Source organism: Euprymna scolopes, chromosome 23, assembly GCF_053919585.1.
Source record: "Euprymna scolopes isolate OS-2025 chromosome 23, ASM5391958v1, whole genome shotgun sequence".
Taxonomy (NCBI): Eukaryota; Metazoa; Mollusca; class Cephalopoda; order Sepiida; family Sepiolidae; genus Euprymna; species Euprymna scolopes.
In genome coordinates this window covers 103,757,623-103,781,826 of record NC_136504.1, presented here as the reverse complement: position 1 = coordinate 103,781,826, position 24,204 = coordinate 103,757,623, and the positions used below count along the sequence as shown (strand labels likewise).

General features: G+C 36.2%; 1 long non-coding RNA gene and 1 pseudogene across 1 annotated transcript; both read right to left on the bottom strand.

Annotated features, from left to right (window-relative positions):
- Positions 1–271: 271 nt before the first annotated feature.
- LOC145246101 (uncharacterized) lies at positions 272–18,005 on the bottom strand. Its single transcript, XR_013863085.1, has 2 exons — positions 15,140–18,005; positions 272–1,509 (listed from the first exon to the last, which is right to left on the bottom strand). It is a non-coding gene; the product is annotated as an uncharacterized LOC145246101 (long non-coding RNA).
- LOC145246354 (5S ribosomal RNA) lies at positions 12,252–12,370 on the bottom strand (annotated as a pseudogene).
- Positions 18,006–24,204: the final 6,199 nt, after the last annotated feature.

Here is a 24,204-nt window from a genome sequence, read left to right as displayed (position 1 = left end):
TCACAATTCAATTAATATATACAAAAGATACACAATTTCATAAATTAATTTTATGCTGAAAACACACTGAAAGATACACTTTTGTTTCAGCATGATTTTTCTATATATTATTTATTAAAAAACAAATCTACATTCAGTGAGTAACCTCATTTGCATGTTGAATTACATAAAATTTGATTTAATAATTAGATCGATGTTATTAATTATTTTTTGTAATAGAATTGTTTTAATTGTTCTTTTTACAAATATTATTTAAAGTTGATTTATTTAATTTTATTTTAATTTATATTTAATTTAATTTAAATTATTAATAGTTGACAACAGTTGCATTTAAAACCGGAAGCAATCTTATTAATTTAACTAAAGAGAGTTATTTCCCCTTTAATCTCTGAGTGTTACTTCGGGTTTGACTCTCATAGACTAAGATGGATATGTTTTATGCTTTTCGAAATCCAGCAGGTGGTCACTTTTCGTAACAAGTTAAGATATTTGGTGTGTGTGTGTGTGTGTGTGTGTGTGTATGTGTGTGTATGTATATGTGTGTGTTTGTTTGTTTGTATGGGCAAACAGAAATATCAATTCATTTTATATAAGTCTGTGTAACAAGAGAAAACTAATTTTGATAAGAGCACATTTCCACATAACGAATACGTACGACGTCATTAACAGTTGAATTGTTCTGATTTAATAACGATAATTTTTACCGTCATTTTTGACGGAAGAGGATGTACATTATTAATCGGCATGTCATGATATATTCTAATTGAAAAGTCCTACCTAACTAATATTTCTATAATTTTCCCCACTCATTATCTGTGCCTAAATCGAAACGTAGATTCCATGAATAAAGCTTCTTTCTTAGAACTGTCCGCCTGTGGAACTGTTCCGCTTGCCTGTTTCCCTTCCGACTTCAACCTGGATGTCTTCAAGTCCAACACAAACAAATTCCTGATGAACCGCCCCCCCTAAGTAATGACACCTTACCAATTCTCCAATACTATTGCTACACTATCCCTTTGATTACTGTACATACAATAACTCTTATCCCTGAGAGGCCATTGGGCCTTGATAAGTGGTGAAATCCATGTAAAAAAAAAAAAAAAATTCTAGTGAACCAAGTGCAAAAGAGATCCAGACAATTGCACTTAAGGGAACAGCGAGCATACTAAAAGAGCTGTAGGTTGGTTTCAATAAACAGCAGGGGGATGTTGGCAGCTTCTTTGGCTGCTCCATACCCAGCATCGCAATCTTCAAAGACAGAAAATTTTAAAAATTGAAAGCGCAGCATTTTTCTAATAGGAATGGCTAAATATCAAAGGATATAAATAATGCTGAAATATAATTTATACTCAGATCGATAATATTTTGATATTGTTACCGGTTTGTTATTTTCCCCTTTCTGCCTTATTTCGTTACGTTGAGTTCGAATCTTGAAGATCAGCAAAGAAGCGTGCACATTTTCCAGCAAAAGGAAAGCGCGAAAAAGCAGACACACGTAATAATTGAGGACTGAAAAATAAAGGAAAGAGATTAAAGTTTAAGATGATTAATGCCAAATTGAGCTCAATAGTTTTGTTTGGATTTGTTAACTCTTTAGTCTGAACGTAAAATCAAATAATGTCTGCTAAACTATATTCTCGCCCTTCCCCTTGTCTTCTCTTTTCTTCTTCGCTCCTTTTCTTCTTTTTTCAGCAAAACACGTGAATTTCAAAGTTTCAATGTTTTGTATAATTAGTCCTTTCGTCTTTATTCGAAGATATTACATTTGAAAAAAAAAATCTTAACTTGACGAACGTCGTTTGGTTATTTTTATAACTAATTGGATCAAAGCATTGTGGTTGTACTGAGATTAAAATAATGTTTATTTGAATATAAGTAAAGCTACACTTTGCTCTTTATTAATGGGCACTTTTATATAAACATCGTTAAATTCATGCTTTATATTTGAATATTCTTTACCTGAAATAATATATATATTGTGCTGACAAAAGAAGAACTCTCTTCTATGCCTTCCGGAAGCGAATTACTTCCCTTACCGGAAGCGAATTATTTCCCTTTAGTTTTTATCCTATGTATGAAATGTAGAACACGTGGACTCGCTTCTCCGCGTTGTTCTTAGTGAAATAAAGCTTACTTTAAGCTCACTCAGTTCTCCTGTCCTATTTATAACAATTTATTTCACTAAAGAACTATGGAGAAGTACCTGAAACCCGAACGCCTTGATTTGGAACCCACAAAGGCGGACGCAGCCGATATATGGCGACACTGGAAGAGGTCGTTTGTTATATTTATCGAGGCGGTTAGTGGTCCGCAACTGACAGACGAGTTAAAACTCAATTTATTAATCAACCTGGTGTCTCCAGCGATTTATAAACACATTTCTGACGTTAATGACTACCAGACATCTATGAACACCATAGAAGAGGTTTTTGTTCAACCTAAAAACAGCATCTTCTGTCGTCATTTACTGGCAACGCGTCGTCAACAAAGAAACAAAAGCGTGGACCAGTATTTACAGTCCTTAAAAGAACTTGCTAAGTATTGTGACTTTCAGGCTGTGTCGGCGATACAAGTGAGGGATGAATACATCAGGGATGCATTCATAAACGGAATCGAGTCCTCCCACATCAGACAGAGGCTCCTGGAGAACAAGAAACTCGACCTGCATACTGTGTTCGACCAGGCTCTCACGCTCGAGACAGCTCAAAAACAGTTGTCATCGTACGCTCAGTCGGACTCCTTGACTGCGTCGATATCTGCAGTCGGAACGGAAGAAGACGACAACCAGTCTAGATGCGAGGAGCAACCCACAGTAGCGTCACTCTCAGGACAGAAATGCTTCTTCTGTGGAAACCCAAGGCATGACCGGGCGAGGTGCACCGCCAGAAATTCTTTTTGCAAAAACTGTAAGAAGAAAGGGCATTTCGCTCGAGTCTGTGGATCGCCAACGGCTGCTGCTGCTGCTGCTGCTGCTGCTGCTGCTATAAACTATGGTGAGTCTCTTCTTGCTTCGTCAGTTCCTTCTCTTAACTTTTCGGAGAGTCTCTCTCGTTCATCCTTATGGGGAAAAAATCAAAGGTGAACCCATGAGGATACTCATCGATACTGGGAGCTCAGAAAATTTTATCCATCCTGACAAAGTTAAGGTACTCGGGTAGACGGTCCTGCCAAGTTCCGAGAAAAAATTGATGGCTAGCAGTTCTTATTCGTCCTCTACTCTCGGTCATTGTGTTGTATCTCTGGGTCTGAATGGAAGGGAGTACGATAATGTCAAGTTATCGATTATGGCCAACCTGTGCAGTGATGTAATTCTCGGACATACATTTATGAACCAACACTCGTCGGTAGAAATACCTTTCGGAGGACCCCTCCCCCTCTCACTGTTTGTGGGCTTACCGCCATTAAAAATGTCCCTTACCCGTCTCTCTTTACAAACTTAACCCCAGACTGTCGCCCAATTGCGGTTAAATCCAGGAGACATACCCTACCAGATGCCAAATTTATTAAATCGGAAATAACCCGCATGCTAAAGGAAGGTATTATAGAGCCCTCTCAATCTCCATGGCGAGCCCAAACGCTCGTAGTGACTCCTGAGAATCACAAGAAGAGACTTTTTGTGGATTACTCTCAAACGATAAACCGTTTCACTCACCTAGATGCTTATCCTCTTCCTCGAATGGAGGGTATGGTAAATGAGATTGCCACTTATCAAGTGTTTAGCACTCTTGATCTAACTAGTGCTTATCATCAAGTTGCAATCAAGCCGGAAAAACGAAAATACACAGCCGTCGAAGCTTCTGGATCCCTGTACCAGTTTCGGCGAATTCCGTTTGGAGTAACCAATGGAGTAGCAAGCTTCCAACGAATAATCGACGATATCATCAAACGAGAAGACCTCCGAGGAACCTTCGCCTACATCGACAATGTTACAGTTTGTGGAGAAAATCAGGCAGATCATGATGCTAATTTAAAATGTTTTATGAAGGCTGTAGAGAAATATGGACTGACACTGAATGAAAGCAAGTGTCACTACTCTCTTGTTTCAGTAGACTTGCTCGGCTATACAATAAGCAAAGGTTCGGTAAAACCAGACACTGACAGGCTTAAAGGGTTGATGGACTTGCCTGTCCCTCAGGATTCTCCTTCTCTTCGACGAGCTATGGGAATGTTCTCCCACTATTCAAAGTCGATATTTAACTTCTCTGAGAAACTACATCCCCTAACTAAGATTACCAACTTTCCCCTCTCTAAGGAACAAACCGACGCCTTTAGGGACCTAAAGAAAGATATTGCTAAATCCTCTCTAGTAGCCATAGATTCCTCTCTTCCCCTTGAGGTTGAAACTGATGCCTCGGAACATGCCATCGCTACCTCTCTGGCCCAGAACTCTTGGTCAGTGGCCTTCTTTTCCAGAACATTAACCTCCGCCGAGCAAAAGCACTCCTCAGTGGAAAAGGAGGCCTATGCAATTGTGGAGGCGATCCAAAAATGGCGACATTTACTGCTCGGAAGCATTTTAAGCTAACCACTGACCAAAAGTCTGTCTCTTTTATGTTCGACCCTAAAGGAAAGAGCAAAATAAAAAATGAAAAGATAACAAGATGGAAGTTAGAACTTGCCTGTTTTAGCTATGATATTGCTTATCGACCAGGGAAACAAAATGTTACTGCAGACACTCTGTCTCGAATTTGTTCTTCCGCCACCTCCGCTGACAAATTACACTTATTACACACAGACTTATGCCATCCGGGGGTAACCAAGATGCTATATTTCATCAAAACCAAAAATCTGCCGTACTCTGTGGAGGAGGTGAGAGCTGTTTCGAAGACTTGCCGGGTATGTTTTGAAGTAAAACCTAGGTTCTTTAAGTTGGCACCTCAGATTCTCATTAAAGCAAGTCAACCATTCGAAAGAATAAGCGTGGACTTTAAGGGGCCGTTACCCTCAAATTCTCGCAACCGGTACCTTCTGACAGTGGTTGACGAATACTCTCGTTTCCCCTTCGCTTTCCCCTGTGCCGACATCTCAGCTGCTACTGTCCGAAAACACCTAATTAGCTTATTCTCCATGCTTGGAAATCCTTCCTTTGTACATTCTGATCGTGGAACAGCCTTCATGTCAGACGAACTAAGAGAATGCTTACTTTCTCGTGGCATTGCTACTAGCAGAACAACTGCCTTCAATCCTCAAGGTAATGGACAAGTGGAAAGATATAACGGTATTATCTGGCAAACAGTGAGTCTAGCTCTACGCTCAAGAAATCTCCATGTTACAAATTGGGAAAGTGTGCTAGATGTAGCCCTCCACAGCATCCGCTCATTGCTTTCCACCTCTACAAACAGCACTCCTCACGAACGTCTCTTTAATTTCCAAAGGAAATCAGCCACTGGGAATACTATGCCCACCTGGCTAACAGATGCTAAATCTGTTCTTTTAAAGCGACATGTACGCGGGAGCAAATACGAGCCCCTAGTCGAGCCTGTAGACCTACTTGAAGTCAATCCTAACTATGCTCATATCCGTTTCAATAATGGACGGGAGACGACAGTGTCCCTACGCCACTTATCTCCATTGGGTGATAGATCGAGCATTCTAGAGGCAGAATTAGATCCCGTGCCGGAGAACCAACAGCTACAGGACGTACCTCAGCAGCCCGATTCGGACCCCCTGCCACGAGTGCACGAAAACTCTCCCCTCGTGAATTCGGTTCCTACTTCTCCCCAATCAGACGATCCACAGAGGAGATCATCGGAGGACAATGAGGTGCCGAATCTTCGACGCTCTACTAGAGTTCGACGAAGCCCCCAATATTTAGCTGAAAACTATCTGCTTTGAACTTTTCTTTTCTCTTTTGCTTTGCAGCTTAAACAGAAACCCGCTCCTGCAGTTCCTGGTAACTCTACATCCTAAGATCATCATACGGCCTCAGATTCCTCTGAGTGGCGGAGAATGTGCTGACAAAAGAAGAACTCTCTTCTATGCCTTCCGGAAGCGAATTACTTCCCTTACCGGAAGCGAATTATTTCCCTTTAGTTTTTATCCTATGTATGAAATGTAGAACACGTGGACTCGCTTCTCCGCGTTGTTCTTAGTGAAATAAAGCTTACTTTAAGCTCACTCAGTTCTCCTGTCCTATTTATCACACACACACACACACACACACACACACACACACACATATATATATATATATATATATATATATATATATATATATATATGCGTGTGTGTCCTTGTCTTTGTTAGTGTTGGTGTCTCCGTGTGTGTGTGTAAATATGGGTGTAAACATGTGTGCATATTACATGGGAATAAATAAAATATCGACAAAATTGAAGGGTCACAAGTTAGAAAGTATAAAGAAATTTATAACACAATTCATATCAGAACATAGTTGTACAAGAGATATAAAGTTATAAAGAAGATCTAAAGTTATTTTCATATTAGTAAATGCTCTTAGCCCAACACGTGTTAGGATAAAGAAGTTCACTGAACAGCTGTCACAATTAAATATAATCATAGAGACATGAATCTTTTGAAAACATAGAAAAGTTCGTGCGTTCCTTTAGTTCAACCGGTTGTTCAAGTTGCTCAGAAATCATTTTCAGGAAAATTAGCTGAAAATACTCTGAATTAACATATTCATATTTAAACTTAGTAGCTTTAAAAAGTGACGAAGAGAGCGCGTCGAGAAAGACTACAGAAAGAGTGACGATTAGTAATTGGAACCATTTGGGTTTTAGTATTTCTTAATCCCATCTCAATGTATAATCTATCACAATGTGAAGCCAGTAGTTGTAGCAACCGTGAAATCCGTAAATTCGGAGACCCAGTTTATGTACCGTGATTAGTCTGGTATTTCTTTGTCGATGTAATAGAATGACATTTTCCCGAATAGAGAATTAAGATATTACAATTTCTTTATAATCATATTAGGAATGTATAAGTATTACTATGAAGGACATTACATTAAAATTAGAATATAAAAATGTTCTTCTTAAGGGTTTCTGGGAAGTCTCGTAGATCCAGGGTAGAAAATACCTTGCTGTCAGCCAGTTCTGGTAGTAAATCGTCCAGTGTAGGTAACTGAAAATGTTCCCTCTTCAGAGCCTTATTCAGTGGTCTTGGGTCTATACATATCCGCAGGCTTCCATTTTTCTTAGTTACCAGTGCTAACGCACTTACCCATGGTGTTGGGTCGCTCACTGGTTCAATAACATTCTTCTTAACCAGTTTTTCCAACTCGACTTTTAGCTTGTCTTTAAGTGCCACTGGTATTCTCCGTGTTGCTGCAACATTTGGTGTTACTCCTGGATCCACCTGCAAATGTACCTCTCCTGGTAATTGACCCAATTCTTCCTTGAATACATCTCTGAAGTCATTGATAATGCTGTCCGCGTACTGGGTGCTGGATTCATTTATTTGGGAAACTTTGGCGACCATTTTGAATTTGTCGTTATTGATTGTGACGAGTTCCATTTTCTGGATTGCATTTGCTCCCAGTAAGGGATGGAAATCCTCTTTCACAATGACAAACTTAACTGCATATTTCTGTCCAGTTTTGGGGTTTATCATTTTAACTCGACACTCTCCTAACGGCTTCACTTCTGCTCCATTCCACATGACAAGGGTCTTATTTGAATGTTCCAGTGTTTTTCCAATCACGTGTTTCACATTCAATATGTTCACGGACGCTCCACTATCGAGCTGAAAAGCAATTGGTTTTCCTTTCACCATCATTTCCGCCTTTATCACCTCTTGACTCACAGCATTCACCTTTTCCTTAATCGTTATGTTGTCTACCTGTCCATAGTCTGAACTACTACTGTCGTTTTCCTGGTCCTCATATTGGGTTTTGACAGCCTGCACCTTCTTTTTCCTTGATACTTTGCATTTCGCGGCAAAGTGGTTTTTCCCATTACATTGATAACAGGTCTTTGCAAATGCAGGACATAACTCTTTTCTCTGTCCATGCCGCAGTGCACACGCCCAGCAACCTCTGTCAGTTTGTGCCGATGTCTTTCTCCTCGGTTTAAAATCAACCTTATTCACTCCTTCTGGCCTTAGGATTCTGGACTGGACCGTGGCATTTTTAGACAGCTTACAAATGTCAATACATTTTTGTAAGTCTAACTGTCTTATTTTCAATAATTCAGCTTGCGTCTGGGGATTGTGTATTCCCAGCACTACCTGATCTCTGAGTACTGATGAAACGCAATTGTCACAAAAATTGCACGTTTTTACTAACGTCCGAAGTGCCGTAATAAAGGATTCCACAGTCTCTGATCCTCCTTGCTTTCTAGAATGAAATACGTAACGCTCGTAGGTCTCATTCGTTTCCCCTATAGCGTATTTATCGAATGCCTGAATAATTTCGGTGGGTGTTCTTTCATCCTCAGGTGTTAGAAATTGAAATCCGTAGTAAACTTTCAATGCGTCATCTCCCAACGTGTGAAGCAAAAGTGCCGTTTGATATTGTAATGACTGTCTCGTCAAACGCGTAATAATGGCGTAGTTATGCCATTTCAGTTTAAACAACTTCCAGTTTGCCGATAAATTATCTTCCATACATAAGGCCGCTGGTGGTCTTATGCCAGCCACTGGTCTGTTTGTTTCTTCCATGCTTCCTTCCGACATTTTTTCTCCACGTGACGTACGTACGAATTACAATTTTAAACAAGAACAATAAAGTTACTTATCTGTTTCTGCAAATAACTTTCCGCTTCTTATCCTTTTGTACATCTTACTTAGACATATCTTTATCCCACTCGCGGCCACCATGTGTCATTATCGAGGATGTCAATAGATTGAATAAGACATAACGACAGATCAGCTTCTAATGGCGTCTTTATTTACATATGCCAAACATGAGTACACCGGTAAGGGGGCGTAACTCCAGCCGGTGAAAACTCTTGTTCAGTCCCTCATGCAACAATAGCCTTAATCATGAGAAATTAACGTGAATCCGTGTTAAACAGAGAAATTGTCAACTACATCAGCAAAAACAACCTACTTGATGACAAGCAATATGTTTTTGTCTTGCGAGATTAACAGTTTGTTTACTGATATAATTTTACATACAATCAGTGAATGTATGAGCGGAGCATTCCTCTCAAGAGCATTAGCTCTTGATATATCAAAAGATTTTGATAGGGTTTGGCATGAAGTTCTACTTCAGAAGATATCAAGCTATGGAATATCTGGGAATGTCTTCTCAACCATACAATTCTTTCTCTTTAACAAATAGTCGTCGACGTACAAAAACTTACAGCAACAAATAATAAAAACGCTATATTAAAACAAACGATTAATATTATTCAAAAACTTGTTATGACAATAAAAGATAACATTCGTGAAGAATGAAAGTTTTCGGGTGGCACAATAATGGTTTCGACACTTGTCAACTCCCCCATATAACAAGCATATCCCATGAAAAACAAAGTAATAACTGGGTGTAAATATAAAATAATAAAGGATTTTCGTAAAAAAAATAAGGTTACATTGTTAAAAAAATGTGTCTCCCACACTAACAATATAAAACACAACTTCACTTTACAGAAGAAGATTCAGCCCCACAAAAGAGGCACTCAAGTCTGATACCCCACAAAGTAAAATCTGTTACGCACACAGCTTGGCAGGGACTCTTAGCATTTTTTCAAGAAAGGTAGCTATTCAGGCAATTAACTAATCCACTTTCCTAACAATCGAGATAATGCCTGGCAGCATTGCTTCCTTAACAAGAATAAATAATTAACTTTGATCCTAAGCCAAGGAACGGATTTGTTTATGTGTCCCGTACCTGAAGGATTAGGCACTGTTTATAATATGATTCCTGCTCTCCAACAGGAGACCTTTAGTCTGGCTGCAAAAATGAATTGAGGTAATAATGGTACAGGTAAAATGGCACGCGGTTACAAATAGAAAACAATGGCACATGTGAAAATATAGATCAAAATGTCAGAATGACTTCAGCAAAATCTGGAATGCATAGTAAGATAGTAAGATCCAATTCAAAACAAAATTATATCCGCATTTAAAAACAAAAGATCTTTACACTCAAACTAACTTCGACTTTGTCTAAATTTGGTTTATTTATTATGTTTGTCTCTTGCTTATAGAGCTAGTCAACTAGTAATATATAATCAAACATAGACAACTAAAACTAGTGGGTATCAATCATGTCATAAGATGTATAATTAGAGGGTCTTGATTTAAAGGTTGGGAACCACTGTTCTGTTTTCATTTTGTGCCATTTTTTTTCGAATTTCTTAACTTGTGTCATTCTAATAAGTACGATTTTTATTTGTGCTATTTTGCCGTTGGCTTCTTACAAATGGGGAAACTTTAACGTTGCGCTATTTTTCTAATTTATTAACTTGTGCCATTCTAACTTGTGTAAGTTTTTTCTATGCTATTTTGCTGTCGGACCCTCCTTAGGAACTTCAACGTTGTGCAATTTTCCTAAGTCATTAATTTTTGCCATTTTCCTTGTACAATTTTTAATCTATTCCATTTTATTATTATCATCGTGCATCTGCAAAGACAGCTCAATCAGCTAATCTGAAACATGGATCTAAAGTTGATACTAAATAAGTTCATCTATTATCGGATTTAAAAGATCCTCATTGTGTTAAAAGTACCTATTATATAAATTGACTAAAAACATTTGGAAAAAATCCTTGTCTTCATCATAAAACATATAGTAGAAAGCTACCCAATTCAAGACCTTCTGTCTACATTATATAACCTTTCTCAGCCTTCCTTGCTGTTGTCGGCTGCTTTACATTATCCTTAAGGAAATAGGCTACCATCAGAAAACTACATATTGTCCAAAAAAAGTATAAGCCTAAGGATAACCCACAATAAATGACAAACACTAACAACCAAACTTAAAAAAAAACAATAAAACCTATTTCTAGGAGAAATATCTTTTGCAGAAAAATGCTTATAAAAAATGCCGTCGTTGGCCCCTCCAAATTTTTTTTAGATATTTAAAAAGAAATTGAATACCAAAAAATACACATGTTTCATTGAAAAATTATTAAACTAAAAATATTTAGATACCCCTCAAACCAAACAAAAAAAGTGTACAAATGCTTTTTTAAAGTTGATACTAAAAAAGTTCGTCCATTATAGTATTTAAAAGCTCCTCAATCCTATTGTATTAATTGAATAAAAACACGTAAGCCATACCATAATATTATACTTAAAGAGAAATTATTCTATAATCCAAACTGATTTAAACATTATTTAACGTTGTTTCGATAAAAGTTGTTAAAAAATCGGTACTTCTGCACTTTATTGCCCAATTTTTCTGCCTCACTCGGCAAAGCCCAGCAAACAAGGGAAACTGCCAGATTATATTGAGTCAGCAAAGAGAGACGCAAGCTAGCGAGCAGATGGAAAAAATTGGAAGAAAAAAGAAAGGAAAGAGTTTTAAAGGAAAAAAAGGGTAGGGTATCATTGACCTTCAAGAAACAAGTTTTGTGAAAACGAACTATTCCAGGCTGGAAGTTATTTGTAAATCTCCAAAAGCGATCCTCATGTTTTGTCAGGAAAAACGGCTGCTAACAACGGAGAGGAGGTGTAAATATGTCATCATATGTGTCTGGAAACAACAAAGTGTAACCGACAGTTCGGTTGGAGGTGCAGTAATAACCACTGCAGACACTGGACCTCCTTGTGCCATAGCATCCTTTTCCAGAGGCCATATCTCTGGCTACCAATAATTATATGCTTTATATTTGTGGGACTAGGAAATGGCTACACACAAAAACCTGTGGCGAGAGAGCTATATTGGGTCGGATCACACTCTCCCTGACTGGAAAACCTTCTTGACGGATATTTGCCAAGACTATTTCCTAAGGAATCCCTGGCAGACCCGAGAGTAAACAGTGGAAGTTGACAAATTCGTTTTTAATAAACAGAAACATTATGTCGGGAGGGTTATCAAACCGATCTGGGTCTTCGGAGGATATGACCCTGCTGAGGAGGGTTTTCTTATCACAGTCCTAGACCATAAATCAGAAACCCTCCTTCCGCTAATTAAGAAATACATATTGCTAGGGATCACAATGTGCGTGTTCTCAGTTAGCACCAACCCTATTCAGGGTTTAACCGGCTTTCTCCGAAGAAGGAAGTTTCATGGGAGTATGAAATTCACAAGCGGTCCCCAATCGCACGTATATCCCCGTTAGGGAAGATTACGATGTTAGGTTTTTGCAACTTTTTGCAGGGAGGTGTCGACGTCCTCCTACATACAGCACCTGGACTTCCCAAATTGGTCACCCATTTTAGTAATGACCAGGCTCAACGTTGCTTAACTTCGGTGATCTCATGGGAACCGGTGTGTCAATGTGATTATGCCATATATCAGGGATATCACAATAGTCACTGCTGGAAAACATACTTAAAACTAGGATTTAGAAGGGCATATACAGTTAACAAGTGCCTTAATTTTGTGGACCCTACGACTAAGGCTACCACAAATCATGTGGAATGGATATGGAAGGAGACGAAACAATGAAATAAAAGAGAGCGTGGAACCAAACGCAACTTATCTAAAGACTAAAATTTGGAAAGAATCCTTGTCTTTATCATAAAACATATAATAGAAAGCTGCTCGATTCAAGGCCTTCTTTCTACATTATATAACGACCTTTCTCAATCTTCCTTGATGTCGTCGGCTGATTTACTTCAACCAGTAGAAAATACTATCCTTAAAAAACTAGCCTATCCTAAGGAAACCACATATTTCCCAAAAGTATAAGCCTAAAGATAACCCACAATAAATAACAAACACAACCAAACCTAAAAAAAAAAAAGCATAAAAACTATTTCAAGGAGAAATATTTTTTGCAGAAAAATGCATATAAAAAATGCCGTCCTCGGCTGCTCCTAATTTTCCTTTGGAAAAAAAACTAAATACCAAAAAATACACCTGTTTCATTCAACATATTAAACTAAACATATTTACATACCCATAAACCAAAAAAGTGTACAAATACGTTTTTAATTCAAAGAATACAATACAAAAATAACTTTCCATACACAAACAAACAAAAAATATATTTGTTCATTAATTAAAAAATTAAACCTTTATAACCTCCCCCAAAACAAACAAATAAACACAGTTGCAATAAATAAATAAATAAATAAATAAAACAGTAAAATTTATTAAATTAGTGCGGTATGTTGTTTGTTTTATTTTCTTTCTTTTTTTTGTTTGTTTTTTATTGACTTCCATTCACTTAGTATAAAATGCTGGTTTCCGTCATTCACCTGGTGTTGCCGAGCACGATTCACAGAAAAATGGATTCTAAACTGCAGAAGTACCAAAAATCAGCACACAATGATGAGCAAAACCTTTCTACCTCTTTTGCCCACTTGTGGCTTGGGAGGCTACTATTTATGTTTCTACTCTTTTCTCTCTCTCTCTCTCTCTCTCTCTCTCTCTCTCTCACACACACACACACACACACACACACAAAACATGTTTACACTCCTTGCCAAGACGCAATGCCCACACAAATACATATATTGTCCCAAAGTAGCCAAGAGACGCCTAAAAAAGTCTCAAAGTATACATACAGTCAAAGCAAGCTTTATTTCCCTCTACTCTAAAGTCATCTGAATAGAGATAATCCTTGGGTGTATGGCTTTATGATAACGGAAACAGATAATATACTTTGAACCTAATCTGAAGGCTTTAATTTTTTTTTATGCCTCCCAGTGGCAAATGGTAGACACAAGGTCAGATAATAGTGAGAACTGACTTACCGAGAAAGGAAATCCCATCAGCATCTCTTTACAAATGAGGAAACTTAAAACAATAAGCAATAAAATAAAGTCAATCCGTCTCAAATAGAAGGTTATCCCTAAGAAAATTTATTTTTAAGACTGAGAAAATACCATAAATACCAAACCTTTAACTGAAAATGGAATAATGTCCAGTTGTTGCTTTCAGTTAATATCAATTTAATGAAGATGAAGACTTATCTTTTTCCTCTTATGTAAATATTAAAATATTGAGATAAATCAAATAATGCTTATTTTACTTGTGATATAAACCTAGGAGGTCTGCCATATTTCAAAATGATGTTTTATTTTATTTTCCTCTTAAATTTTTTATGAACATGCTCTTCCGTTTGCCATCTTGGATTTTTAGATGAGCAGTCATATTTGAAATATCGTTTCATTTATGAAAGCATATTATAAAAGAAGAGAAGGTAAGTATTACTACATAAATTTAGTATTATTTTAGCAAATTTGTCGAATAGGTAAAAATATAAGGGAGGTGACAACATTTACTAAGAGAATAATCAAAATAAACATTTTGAACTGTCAATTGCGTTGTTTTATCTTGTTTTATTTTCGAATTTGAAAATCTACATTTTATCGATTATGTAAGAAATTTTTAATTGTATAAATTTTAAATGAAGCAAACATTTTTTCACTGTTTCGTGTTCAAAGTATATAAAAACACAAAATAATCGACGGTTTCAAATCTAAAAAGAAAATTAGCATTTTTAAATTCTCTTTTCATGGTAAAATTCAGACTCCGAACATCTTGTCACCGCAAAATGCTTTAAAGGAATTAAAAAATAAATCAAGGAAATTTGTTTCACGAAATGGATTGAAAATATGAATCTAATAATTTGTGTACGTTTTTAGTGTCCCAAATTTTCTTCATTGTTATAAGTGTTCACTTTTAAAAAATACTTATTCTCTTGCACTTTAAAGTATTCAGGATTTTTTTTTTAATGCAGGGGTGCAACCGAACCATTCAATGTGTGAGATTTTCTTGCTAATAGGGGACGCTATAAAAGAGTACATGGAAAAAATAGGATTGCCTTAGAAGGAAGATGTTATCCGATGGTGGACTTTGGTGAATCAATTTTCATTTGTGCAATGAGTTAGTGTCTATTGTTTTCTAGAAGAGTTCATCCTTTTCAATAACCTGTTTAAAACCCATTGGATTCAATATTCATAGTAGCCTCTCTTTCAAGTTTTATTCGTCTTGAACTGATTCTACCTTTCTCCTTTTTATTTATATATTATTTTATAATGCATTCTGCAGACACACACAACAAACACCTTGCTATTCCTAACAGTAAAATTAGAGAACTCAAATAAAACTTACCTGAAGTTTCTTTTTTTGTGCAAATTTTGGTTCTTCTATCGATAGGAATGATCGACATGATGGAGGGGGGTATTTGTCTCTTGCCCATTTAGACTCTTTCACACAATTGCCTGGTCTTGATATTTTTCTTTGCAAGGATTTCCCCATTGTTCATTCATGTCTCCAGTTTTGAATCTCATTGATGTCCGTTTGTTTGAGGTTGCTGCAGTCTACTCCTTTTTCATACATCTTTTCTGACCATGACAACTCTTCAATTAATCATATATTCATCATTATTGATAATAAACTTCATTGATCAAGATCTATGTATTCGGTGACTTTACTGCTTTACTATTCTGATATTTTTCACTCTAATCAGATTTTGCTGATGAAATGTCTTAACTTTTCTTTGTCACATGACTTGTCTCAAATTGTCATTTTCTTTACACGCTTTTCTAATACGGATCTTCAACGATTTTTACTCGATCTTTTTATTACTTTTGTTCTTGAATTAAGTATTATTTCCTCTTCTACTTCATTGGATTCTTGTAGTCATACAGTTGTTGATGTTGAGATTGGTTTTTGTTAACTCTTTAATTGATCGTCCCTCTTATAGGATGACGTTTACTTACAAGAAGGCTGATTGTGATGTGCTTTTCAGCTTCCTATGTTAATTTTTGGTATGTCTCCCATTGCTGCTGTGAGAAGTAACATCTTCATTCTTCATCGTCAATTTCAAAGCATACTAATGCTTCATCCTTGTTTTCATCTTTTTCTTATTCTGCCATTACCCATCGTAATTATTATTTCAATCATTATCATTGGGATGATGCTAAGGTTTCTTGACAATCATTTAGAAAAGATAGCAATGCTCGCAAGAGAATAATTTCTGGGGTTAAATCTAGTGATTCCCAAAGCATTCATGCATCTATCTCATAAATTTTTTAGAATCTATAATATAGGTATTACTTTTTTATGGTCTCAATGTCAGTTCATCTTCTAATGATAAATCTGATCTCTTTGCTCATCTTTTTCTCTGACAATTCTTCTCTCAATGATTTTAGCGCTGTTCTTTCACATTTTAACAGCTGATATTGTTTTGTTTTATCCTGTTCAGGCTCAGCTGTTGTCTTCCAACCAGAGGTGTGTCATTTTCCTTCATGAGATTTTTCATAAATGGCTTGGTCCCAATGAAAAAGCGATACTAAAACATCTTGGTTTATCGTTCCCATCAAATCTTTCTTGCAGTTCATATATTAAATACAATGCTCTTTCTGCTTCTTGTTAAATCAGTTTTCTCTATCATTCTAAACATTTACTTATACTTGAGCCCATTTTCTGTCTCTACATATCAACTATCAGACTATGAAAAAATACTGTTACACTATTTTGGCTGGTGCTTTTGTCCTATTTGAGTATCTTGGATAAATTGAAAAAATGTACCTGAAATTTCATTAACCCCACCATTTATTCACATGGCAGGTATTTCAGATTAAACCCTATACAAAGTTCTTAGGGATTCAAGTATAGTTTCTAGTCAGCATTAAAGATCTCTCCCATGTGTGTTTGCATATGATGCAACAAATGTTCCTTTCGTGCAAAAGAACCACATACTTCAGAAGAATATGGTTATTTCTCTTTTTTTTGTTTTATTTTACTCCAGTCGAAGTTCACAGACATCAAGGGGCCCACAACCAGGGGCTAACACTTGAACTGTATATGAGATACATAGATATTCGAATGTTCCGTTTAAGTTCTTTATCTCTCAAGCACTGAGTTAGTAAAGAATTGACAACATAATTTTCCTCTCTCCAATTAACCATTTTTATACGTTGTAGTATATCTTTCATGTTGGTCTCTTGGTCTTACTGGATTCCAGGACAAGAATTTATCTAGTCTGGTGGAGTATCCAGCTTCGTGCTATTACTTGATGTAATATCACATGGAGAAGGTGCACCATTCCTCGGAAAAGCTGTGGAGTAGCCATAGTGAGATCCTATTTGGGCTGCGAATACTATGTGATTTTGAATATTTGGTCAGGGTTTACTTCTATGGAAAAAGTATCCTCATGCCAGATTGTTCTGACAAACCCCTGTACAGAGAGACCTTAGACACTCGAGGACAGTGTCTTGTAGGCATTCAAGTTCTCTGTATGTGTTCGTGTATGACGCAACAAATGTGATTTCCGTGCAAAAGAAGAACCACATATTTCACAAGAATGTGGTTTCTCTCCCGTATGTGTTAGCATATGACGCAACAAATTTGCCTTCAGCACAAAAGAAGAACCACATATTTCACATGAATGTGGTTTCCCTCTTGTATGTTTTTGCATATGACACAAGAGTGTTGATTTCCGTGAAAAAGAAGAACCACATACTTCACAAGAATGTGCTTTCTCTCCCGTATGTGTTGGCATATGTCGCAATAAAGTTGAATTCTGTGCAAAAGAATAACCACATATTTCACAAGAATATGGTTTTTCTCCTGTATGTGTTCGAATATGACTCAATAAAGTTGAATTCTGTGCAAAAGAAAAACCGCATATTTCACAAGAATATGGTTTGTCTCCTGTATGTATGGTCATATGGTTTAACAAACTTGACTTCTGCACAAAAGTAGAACCACATAATTCACAGGAATGTTGTTTCTTTCCCGTATGTGTTGGCATATGACGTAACAGCGTTGACTTCCGTGTAAAAGAAAAACCACATACATCACAAGAATATGGTTTCTCTCCTGTATGTGTTTGTATGTGACGCAACAAATATGATTTTTGAGTGAAAGAATGACCACATATTTCACAAGAATGTGGTTTGTTTCCCATAATTGTTTGCATCTGATTTTACAGAAATTAAATGCAATGGATCGTATGATGATAGATACTTGATCCAATATATATATATATATATATATATATATATATATATATATATATATATATATATATAAGTTCAAAATATTTTAAAGGAAGTTTCTACAAAATTGACGTTCTTATCAGTCGTAATTTGGTTTTGATTTAAGTTTTAGAAATAAGCAGTCTCGTATTTATTATTTTTTAATACTGAATAGAATATTTGTTTTTTAATCTTTTAAAATGGAATTTTTTTTTATTAAAGTTGCAGTGCTTTTTAACATTCCATCTAGTGGTATATTAAAAAAGAAGCACATATAGAAATTTCATACATATATTCATTGTCAATTTTCATAGCATTCTCCAGACAAAATTCAAGTTTTCAAAAAAGGTGATGGAGAAAAAATGATATAATGAACTTTTTATAATAGACTAATAGATTAATAATATTAATTTAATATTTTAAAATATTTTAATAGTATCTATTTTTATTCTGGATTTCCATTCGACTACATTCATAAAGTATATGAATAACATCAGGTAGTTTCATAAAAAGGGAGCGTCATTCCTGTATTGACAATATCGAAAATAATGTATTGATTTCGATTTAATTTTTAATATTTAAAAATATTTTAATAGTATTTTAATAATTATTTTCTAAAAAATATTTTACAAAATTCATTTTGATGCTATTTTTAATATTCAAAATCATTTTAATAGTATTTTTAGTAATAGTTTTACGTATTTATTTTGTTTTTTTTTCTTTTATATTCTCACACAATTCGTAGTAAACATAAATACGAGTTTCAATCCCTTATAAAAACATTTCCCATATTTTCCAGGCCTTTTTAATAATATAACATAAAACGTTTTTAAGCCTATGCGACGTTTGATACATGTGACAAGAACATTTTTATAAACTTGATTTGATGAAAAATGGTGACGTTTGATGAAATAAAGAATCACATGATTTAGCAGATTTCAATCTCTGCAAAGATTTTAACTTCAGTAACTTTATTTGAAGAACTTTCCAATTATTTTAAGATGTTTTTAAATCACCAATGGAGAAAGATCCATTCCAATCTGATAAGTGATTTCTTTTCATTGTTGTACATTCTGCAAATATAAAATAAATTTTGAAATATACATTTTATCTCTTAAAATATCTTATGTTAATTTTTATTAACAAGTTTACAAATTCTTTATTGAGGAAATTAAAAATAGAATGAATAGTTTTATGCAATTCTGGTTTGTTAACAAAATGAATGACTTTTTTGTTTTACAGATATTTAAATAGCAATCCTTACGTTTCTGTATTTTCGAGATTAGAATTCATAATTCATATTATTTGGATTCTTCGGATTCTTGCTCTTATATTGCATTTTATTTTTACACTGTTTCTGTCTATGTTGCCTTGAGGGACATGCATCAAAAAAAGCTTTAAATCTATTTAAAATTTTAACCACCCCTTAATCTGTCTTTAAAATAGATATTACTAAAAAAAATAATAATTTATTTTATTGTATTATTTTCTTCCATTTCTTTATTCTGTGCTATCTACCCTCTTGAAACTCTACTTTCCCAAATCTTTCTCGTATAACATGGGGAGTAGACTCATCAGTCAATTCAGATGAGAATGGGAGTTTGGAAATGTGGTTAGAAATACATTATAAATACATTTAAAAATACGAACTAATTTCATAGAATAAGTTAAGATTACAAAAAGGATAAAAAAATTTACAATTAAATTTTATCATGCTCTCAGTTCAAAAGGAACTACAATGATTCAGGATATGGAAACCGCTTTAGGCCATGGTATTTGGAAGCCAAACGCTTCTCATCAGAAGAGGGTAGTAAAAATGCATATTATACAGAGACAAAATATTTTAAAAGATAGAATTGCCTTTATAGAAAGAGAATCGAAGGAAAAACAGGAAACTTTACTGAGACTGAAGACAATTCTAAGACTTCCAGCAACCACTGTAAAAGAGGAATAAAGAATGTAAGAGAGTTGTATGCTGAGTTCGTTAGGTCTGAAGTAGCTGAGAAGTGGCTTGGTTCCCACCAGTTTTGGCAAATAGCAAACAGGATCCTGAACAGAAGCATGTTTGCAACCCCCACCATAATCAATGGATATGAGGTAATCTTGTCAGCATCAGACAAAGCCAAACTCTTTGCCGAGAACTTTGCAACTAATTATACTTTATGTGACCAAGGCCGTCAATTCCCCATATTTCCTCTTGTATCAAAAAACACGCTATACAGCATACAAATATCTATGTATGATATTGCCAAGCAAATCAAAAACCTTGATTCCAGTAAAGCAACTGGCCCTGATAGCATTCCAACTATAGTGCTGAAAAAGCTTCAAGCAGAACAAGTTACCCTACTTACAAGGCTGTTAAAGCGTTCTCTTAAGGAAAATTGCTTCCCAACATCCCGGAAAACCTCATCAGTATGCCCTGTATTTAAGAATTCAGGTTATCAGGCGTCTTCCTATCACAAGAGACCAATAAGTCTCCTGTGTGTATGAGTAAGTTGCTAGAATCCATGTTAAATAGAGAAGTAGTAAACCACCTCACCAAAAATAACCTTCTTAGTAACATGCAATATGGTTTCCATTCTGCTAGATCTACAGCAGATATGCTTATGGTAATATCTCATAGGAGCCTTCTTTTGTAAGGCAATTGCTCTTGAAATATCAAAGACCTTTTATATGGTATGGCATAAAGGCCTAGTTCACAAGATCTCCAGCTACATTATAGCTGAAAAGTTTTCTCAATTATTAAATCATTTCTCTCTGATAGGTTTATAAGAGTAGTGGTTGATGAGCAGAAATAAGAAGCTCACAGTACTAATTCCGGAGTTCCTCAGAGACCCATCCTAGGCCCAACTCTCTTTCTGATCTACATCAATGATCTTCCAAATCACATCCTAAGATCATTTGTAGACATCTATGCTGATGACACTACTACCTATGGCAGTACATCAAAGGCCATAAATGTTCAAGTTCTCTCTGATTCTCTCTCCTCTGATTTTGAGTGTGTGGTACAATGGGCGAAGAGGTGGCTGGTTACTTTTAATGCATCTAAAACTAAGCTTCTATATTTAAATCATCAACGCTCTGATCCCATATCTGGCATAAATTGAAATGAATGGTTCTTGTCTTGGTGAGGCTCCATGTTTTGACAAGCTTCTGGGGTTGACCTTTACTCTTGATATGAGAGAGAACACATACATCAAATCCGTTGCCAAGGTCGCTGGAAAAAATAGTAGATATCGCACTGCTGATGCAATTCTGTACATATATAAGAGCCAGTACAATAATTACAAAATATATCTCCAAAAGTAAAAGCAAAACCATACGAAAACTGCTTAATTGTGCAAACCATTGCTGTTTTCCTGCTCTTATTTACTTATACTGCTTTCTTATTTTCGGAATGATTCTATGACTAAGTGTAATGTTTAAATATAAGGTCTATACTGGCCACATGTATATTGTAACTGATGTCTGCTTTAAAGTGATAATACTTTGCCTCCAAGACGCCTGTCTGTTTTGCATGATAACCATTAAAAATCTTTATATTCCTGTATATCTATATTGTATATTAATGCTGTACTCTTGTAACTTCTTTGCACGTACCTTGGGAGGAGGGGATTTAGCTTCCAGTCCTAAACTTTAGTAGGCTGACCCTTTAAAAATCGATAAATACTAAACATCTATAGATTTCTGCATTAGCTAAACCTATATTTATTCTCTATAGAATATCTATAAACTAGATACCTATTAGCCACAGTTTGTGCCCAGATTATAAGTAATCTATATTAACTAGCAACTATATCTTTCGTTCACTTAGATGGAATAAAGTACTGGTGATTATCTTTACATGAACACTAACACTTAAAGCACATTTCGAAATGCACCATAATCCTTATACTATAATTTTCAATTAGTCACTAATCCACAAACCATATTTGATCTTTTCTTAACCCTTGTAGATATTAACCTTAAATCTACACCCCATACTTATAGATACCTCCTTTCAAAACGTAACCAACACTTCCAACTTTAATCCTACTCTGAGGAGTGTAACTTCAAAGCAGATACTAATTATTTGTTACTAACTCTACTAATCCAAATTATCACTTCAGGGGCATAGAAATATCTGGCTTTGATATAAGGTGCAGGGAAAACCTTTTTGGTGCTGATGGACCCATAGATCTGGCCAGGTCATCTATCTAGAAAAAAAACTCCGATTTGTAAACCTTTGTCACTGACCTCATATATCTTGGCACCAAACGGGGGAGGGAGGTCTCCTCAGTCCTTGATGACAACCTCCCTACAGCTAGTGACTTGATCAAATAACTGATTTGCAAACCTAAACTGCTTATGGAGTAGATAGCCTCTGTGTATCGCCTGGCTTCCATACTCCTTTGCCTATTAGGCAGGAGCAGAGGTGCGGCTGCAGGGACTCATTAGAGACGTCCAGTGCTTAGCCTTGTTTCCTGACTAGGGCAATGAGTGCCGTCCCCCACATTCGTATCATTCTAATCCCCTATAGCTGGGCATCTTAGGCGTGCTTGTTTACTATATATGCTAACATGATTGGACTACTGTTGGACTGGTTTGGGGGTACTGGTTTGACAGCTTCTAGTTGCTATTTTCGACTGACAGTACAGGTGCCCTAACTCTTTGGTAGCGCTTAGAGCAGCTGCTCTATCATTAGTTGTATAATATCGGGATGTTTGTAAGGCAATGTCGTGCATGGAAAGGGGACCTGCAGTCATTTCTGGTGGCCATTGCTGAGGCCACATTCCTGTAGATGAGAAGCTGGCTGAAAGTCTTTTTGTGTTGCATGGTGGTGGCTATGCACATCCGTTTTGCCTAGCACCTCACCTAGATCTGAAACTATGAAATAAAATGAAATGGCAGCTCAATCCAAAAAATAAACGTTCAAACCAGATACAAACTCAAAGAATTTTGCTCCTCCCTTGAGGCTTGCATTTACAAATATTCATGGACTTTGAGCTAACTTAGCACTAAATGAAGCTAACTTGCACTCTTCCATCCTATCTAACCACTTTAACATTTCTGGTTATCTTCCATTCGTCGTAAAGAGTCTGACAGACACATGCACGGACTTGGAGTCTATATTCGTAACACCCTCCCCATGTCTAGGGAATCTAAACAGATTCAGGTGACCAGGCCGTCATCGGCTTTAAATAAACTTTACAACATAGCATTAGCTACCTGTATTTTCTTTAACGCTGTCCATCAACCCAGAATTGTACTATAATCAATTATGTCTCTGACAGCATAGTTGTAGCACTCTTCCTTTACACTAGCACCCAAATACATGTATTTGGTGACTTTAACACCCACCACAGAAATTGGCTGGGCTTCTCTAAGTACACTGATACAGAGGGTAGCATCATCCATAACTTTGATATATCCCATTCCTTGAGACAAATAGTAACATTCCCGACTCGTCTCCCAGATCGTCAGGACCAGCAAGCATCACATCTGGATCTATTTCTGACAACTGTTCCTGAAGATTGGGTAACAAATACTTATTGCCCACTTTGGAATGCTGGTCATGCTGTGATAATGATAGACATTACTCTAAACTCTCAACCCGAAGTTGAAGAGCCATTGCTCCAAACGACAATGTACTACAATAAGGCTGACCGGGATGCCATTAGAGATCACATCAGGGATGCCCCATGGGGAAATATCTTTTCTTTTCCTGCAGAGCAGTGCATAAATGAGACTACTGAATGGTTTAAAGCAGCAATTGAAGCACATGTTCTTACACGGAAGTTCTATAGCAAACCCCACTTTCCCCAATGGTTTACTTCTACTTGTGCAGTTGCGATTACTCAGAGGCAACATGCATACTGTAGATTTATCCAGCATAAGTCCTGTACAAACAGACAAAAGTTTATAGAAGCTAGAAGTAGCGACAGTTAAGAGTGAATATATTGAAACCACCAGGAAACGCATTGAATTGCAGAAATTAGGAACTCATGATTTCTGGAAAATATACAATAGTGTAGTAAATAATGTGCAATCAACAATTCCCCACGATCCAACAATCATGAGGTTGTTTGCATGGCAACTGAGAAAGCTAACATGCTTGCCCATCAGTTTGCCTAAAACTCTACCTTGGACCCAGCAAACCATTCCCTCCCTGATTTTCCTCGTCAGACAGAAGATGATCTAAAAATCATCCCT